The following is a 6,261-nucleotide window of genomic DNA, read 5'->3' on the forward strand; positions in this document are numbered from 1 at the left end:
CTGTGGAACTAAAAGAAGAACCACTTTTCCAAAGGAAGAAATCCTTAGACCCAAATTTTGAAGTCAAGAAACCTTTAAAACATATATGTTGGTTTAGCTTATCAATCCTGAGAATCAAATGTCTCTCTGCAGTCAAAAATTCAAAGAAAACACAAGGGTTTATTTTTCTTACTCTATTACTTTTTCTACAAGTTTAATATTTATTTTATTATTTTTACTCCTTTAATCTATGAATGTCTGTATTCTTTTATATTACATTTACTTATCGCTTCTCGGCCTTTTGGCTAAGATCAAGTGTAGTATCTGTTCTTATCAGTTTAATATATTACATTTACTGTCTCTTTACTCTTTATCTTCTCTCTCCCAAACCTACATATAATTTGTAAACACGCTGTGTCTGTCTTAGAGGTCTTTTATGTCCAAATGTATCCTATTGTGTATCTGTAATCCTTTTCTGTCCTAGAAAGCTTTTAAAATGGTAAGCAGTTTGGTCACAGCAACCCTGCATACTGGCTCTGCCTCTCTTTTAGGTTTCTTTATTAACCAATGGTATTTACAGCAAATGAAGGGAAATCCCACATCATTTCTGAATCTGGGTTATCACACTTAACATACTTAACATTTTTATTTTTGCCAGCTCCATCCACTTACCTGCCAATTTCATTTTTCTTAGCAGCTAAATGATATTCCATTCTATATGTTGCCACATTTTCATTATCCAGTTATTTGTTGATGGGCATTTAAGTTGTTTTCAATTTCTGGCTATTGGAAATAGGTTAGCAATTAATATAAATGAGCAAGTATTTCTGTATTAGCATATAGAGTCTTTCAGGTATATACTCAAAATTGTTCCAGCTGAATCATGTGGAAGATATATAAACCCATTTCTAACTTTTTGAAGAGCACTCACTGATTTTTCTATAGTGAGTGTCCTAGTTTGTAAATCTCTGCAGCAGTGAATAAGGGCTTCCTACTCAATCATGTCAACATTTGTTATTATTATTATTATCATCATTATTTTCACCATTGTTATTATTATTACTTTAGCCATTCTGGCTGTGGTAAGAAAAGAATCTCAAACTGATTTTAATTTGAATTTCTATGATGTCTGAAGATGTTGCACATTAAAAATATTTCTCAGCCATTTTATTTTATTATTTTTTGAATCTTTTGTTTAAGAACATGCTCCATTTTTAAACTGGGCTTTTTGTGTTCTTGTTTATTTTTATTATCTTCTAGATTATAACCCTGTGTCAGGTATTTAAGTGATAAAGATATTTTCCATTCCATATACTGCTTATTCATTTGAATGATGTTGTCTTTTAGTGTACAGATTTTTTTGAGTTTCATGAAGTCACATTTTTAATTGCTAATGTTAAGTCTCATATTATTAGGGTCCAGATACCAACATACGTGCTTTTGACTTGACCATTATGTAATTTCCCACATTCTATTTAACTAAAGAAACCATATTAAAGACTATTATATTTTTTACAACATTGTTTGTTCTATGAGCTTTTTTCAGATATCTTTCAGGGACTAAAATGCTATAAGATAATGAAAAAAATAATTGTCACATACAAAAATAGAAGTCAACAGAGGATATAGACTTAGTAGTAGTCATTTGCTATAATTGAAAGTCATGAGCCCTAGCTGAGAATTGTGAGCAATGGAAATTTAGCTTATCACTTTCTGCCTATATTCCCATTTAGAATTTTTTAAGTCACAATGATAAATCTTAGAAAACAACAAACAGATGCATAGTAACTGATAAGACCACCACCCATATTTCATAACCTTATGTTGTTTTAGAAGCAGCAGTGTTTGTGTCACAAGGAAAATATATCCACAGTACTATATTCTGAATAATTTATAATAAATATTTCTATGATAATTTTGCTTATTTTTTATTTTTAATATTCTATAAAATTCAATATGTTAAAAATCTGGTCCCTATTCTATGGTATTATTATCAGGCAGCGGAGCCATTAAGAAGTTAGTCACAGTAGGAAGCATTCAGATCATTGGGGATGTGTTCTTGCTGGGGGTAATGAGAACCCAATGAGGACTCCTTTTATTTCTTTCCTTCATAACACCAGTGATGAAGTAATTGGCTTTGCACTGTACATGTTCTCTGCCAAGATGTTTTTCCTCACCACAGGCTTGAAAGCAATGAGGCAAAAAAAAAAAAAACAAAACATTGCTTATGTTGTCAAAATTGTGTGTCAAAAATAAGTCTTTTATTTTCATAATTTCAATATCTTGGGTAGCTGCAATAGAAACACAAAACTGATGATTACAATTGCAAATTATTTAGTAACAAGGTATATTATTGATATTTAATCTGCTTATGGAATTTCAACTGAAGTGTTTAGGAACTACTAAAGTCATCAGGTTATTTGTGAGCTACTTTTGCTCTTTCAGCCAATAGTTTTTAAGATACCAGTTCACTTGGGCATGATCTCTTATCTATAAATGCAGCTTTAAAGCATGTGCTTGCTCTCTTGCTTCTGGGTTTCCCTTCTGGCTACTAGACTCTGTTCCTGTTCCCCATTTGTGCAAATAACTGTTATCTAGGACAGTGATCTGTAAGTCTCCCCTAAATAAATAACCCTTTATTATTCATAATTTTGAACTAGTGTGGGATTTTGTGACTTCTCCCATCAATCAAGTACTGAAAATATGTCCTTGCATAATAGAGTGTATATGTGTGAAGTTTTCCTCTATATCTTTGGAAAGACACTTGAGATCTCACTGATGTGGAGGACATAACAGTCCCACCACATAAGGCAATATTATAATAGGATAAGAAAAAGGGAGAGCTATATAATTCACATAAGCACCATATTAAAGAACCAATAAGGTCAATTTCCTGGGAACATTATTCATTCACATAACATTGTGGGAAGAGGTTAGAAAATGAGATGGAAGATATCTGACTGAAAATTGTAACAATAGAGAATAAATGATCACTGTCCTAAAATTATCTTACTAATGAGAAATATTATATGAGTTTGTTTGTGCTTGTCTGTGTATCAAACCTCAAAGCAGTTTATATTCTGGAAACACTATGCATTAAGGTAATTTTCTGTTTAATACTAATGTTTAACATATAAAAATCAGACATATAACACCATCCAGCTCAGTCTGTCTAGCGCTGGGGGCAAATCCTCAGGGCAAGTAGGCAGGCGAGACTTCCTTTGTTTCACTGGCCTGCCTGCACCAAGCAAGGTAGGCACTTTGTTTACGAACTACTCAACCTGCATGGAGATCTGATCTTGGCACCAGGAGAGACAGCAGTGGGGTGAATTTGTGACCGGCGGCAGAAGTAGCCCTGGACAGGGAACTCTGAAGTTCCTCATCCCCCACCCTATACTCCCTGGGCTCCCTGCAGGGGCTCTACACCCCGCATCCCCGCATACTGCCTCTCTCTTCTTGTCCCACCCAGCTTGCATCCAGAACCCTTCTTCCTTCTGCCCCCTTTCCTCTTTGGGCACATAACACCATCCAGCTCAGTCTGTCTGGTACTGGGGGCAAATCCTCAGGGCAAGTAGGCAGGGGAGACTTCCTTTGTTTCACTGGCCTGCCTGCACCAAGCAAGGTAGGCGCTTTGTTTACGAACTACCCAACCTGCAGGGAGATTTGATCTTGGCATCAGGAGAGCCATCAGTGGGAGAGCTAATCTGGGTACCAGGAGAGCCGTCTTTGGGCATGGAGATCTGATATTGGTACAAGGAGAGACATCACTGGAACACCAGGAGAGCTATCACTGCAGAGTGCCATCACTGGGAAGGTACATCAGTAGGCAAGGAGACCTGATCCGGTAAAAGAAGATCCATAGGGGAGCATTCGGAGAAAGAGTTGGGCAGGCGCCAATGCAAGAATTCACCCAACAATCTGAAAAACTATATGAAACCACCAGAACCCAGCGACCTCACAACAGGAGGACATGAACACCTTAATCATGAAGAAGTAGATAAAATTGACTTTATGAAAGTGATTGACGCCCTTAAGCAGCATGTAAAAAATGCCCTTATAGAAATGGATGAGAAGTATAACAGAAAGTTTGAAGAATTGAGTAAATCAGTGAATGAAACCCTAGGAAACAAAGGAAAAACAATCAAACAGATAATGGAAACAGTTCAAGACTTAAAAACTGAAATGGAGGCAAAGAAGAAAACACAAACAGAAGGCCAGCTGGACAGGGAAAATCTAGGTAAACGAATAGAGACTACAGAAACAAGCATAACCAACAGAATACAAGAGATAGAAGAAAGAATCTCAGATTCTGAAGATACCACAGAGAAAATAAACGCGCAGATCAAAGAAAACAGCAAGGCCAACAAATTCTCATCACAAAACATTCAGGAAATATGGGGCACAATAAAAAGACCAAACCTAAGAATAATAGAAATAGAAGAAGGAGAAAAGCGCAGCTCAACGGTCCAGAAAATATATTTAATAAAATTATAGTAGAAAACTTTCCCAACCTAAAGAAAGATATACCTATGAAGGTTCAAGAAGCATACAGAACACCGAATAGGCTGGATCAAAAAAAAAAAAATCCTCTCGCTATATAATAATCAAAACACAAAGCATACAGAATAAAGAAAGAATACTAAGAGCAGCAAAGGAAAAAGGCCAAGTTACTTGTAAAGGTAAACCTATCAGACTTACACCTGACTTCTCTATGGAAACCATGAAAGCCAGAAGGTCCTGGATAGATGTACTGCAGAAACTAAGAGACCATGGATGCAAGCCCAGACTACTATACCCAGGCAAGCTTTCGTTCACTATAAATGGAGAAAACAAAATTTTCCAGGATAAAAACAAATTTAAACAATACGTAGCCACAAATCCAGCCTTACAGAAAGAAATAGAAGGAAAATCACTAATCAAGGAGTCCAACAATGACCACAATAACTCAGACATCTAGAGACCCTTTACCAGCGCAACTCAAAGAAGGGAAACACACAAAATCTACTACTAAAAAAGTGACCGGAGTTAACAACCACTGGTCATTAATATCACTTCATGTCAATGGACTCAACTCACCTATAAAAAGGCACAGACTAAGAGATTTGATACGAAAACAGGATCCAACATTCTGCTGTTGACAAGAAACACACCTCAACCACAAAGACAGGCACCTACTCAGAGTAAAGGGTTGGGATAAGGCTTATCAAGTAAATGGACCGAAGAAACAAGCAGGTGTGGCCATACTAATTTCTAACAAAGTTGACTTCAAACTTAAATCAATCAGAAGAGATGGAGAGGGACATTTTCTACTCATAACAGGAACAATTCATCAGAATGAAGTCTCAATCCTGAATATCTATGCCCCTAATATAAAAGCACCCATGTACGTAAAAGAAACATTGTTAAAACTCAAGGCAGCCATCAAACAACACACATTAATAGTAGGAGACTTTAATACTCCTCTCTCACCAATGGACAGGTCAATTAGACAGAAACCTAACAGAGAAATAAGAGAATTAATGGAGGTAATGAATCAAATGGAATTAACAGACATCTATAGAATATTCCACCCAAATAGGAAAGAATATACCTTCTTCTCTGCAGCTCATGGAACCTTCTCAAAAATCGACCACATACTCGGTAGCAAACCAAACATCCACAGTTACAAAAAAATATTAATAACCACCTGTATCTTATCAGATCACCATGGATTAAAGCTAGATTTCAACAAAAATGCTACCCCCAGAATGCCTACAAACTCATGGAACTGAATAGTCAACTACTGAACCATACCTGGATTAGGGAAGAAATAAAGAAAGAAATTAAAGTCTTCCTTGAAGATAATGAAAATAAAGAAACAACATACTCAAACCTATGGGACACTATGAAAGCAGTCCTGAGAGGAAATTTCAAAGCACTAACTGCCCACTTAAAGAAAACAGAGAAAGCACACATTGGAGACTTAACAGCTCACCTGAAAGCTCTAGAAAAAGAAGAAGCAGACTCACCTAGAAGGGGTAGAAGACTGGAAATAATCAAATTGAGGGCTGAAATCAACAAAATAGAAACACAGAAAACAATTGAAAGAATCAATGAATCAAAAATCTGGTTCCTGGAGAAAATCAACAAGATTGATAAACCCCTATCCAAACTAATCAAACGGCAGAGAAAGAATATGCAAATTAATAAGATCAGAAATGAAAAGGGGGACATAACCACAGACACAGAGGAAATTCAGAGAATCATTAGATCTTACTAAAAAAGCCTGTATGCCACAAAACT

General features: G+C 36.1%; 1 pseudogene; it reads left to right on the forward strand.

Annotated features, from left to right (window-relative positions):
* Positions 1–264: 264 nt before the first annotated feature.
* On the forward strand, positions 265–373 carry LOC130868758 (U2 spliceosomal RNA; annotated as a pseudogene).
* Positions 374–6,261: the final 5,888 nt, after the last annotated feature.

The sequence above is a fragment of the Chionomys nivalis genome, chromosome X, assembly GCF_950005125.1.
Source record: "Chionomys nivalis chromosome X, mChiNiv1.1, whole genome shotgun sequence".
NCBI classification, from domain to species: Eukaryota; Metazoa; Chordata; class Mammalia; order Rodentia; family Cricetidae; genus Chionomys; species Chionomys nivalis.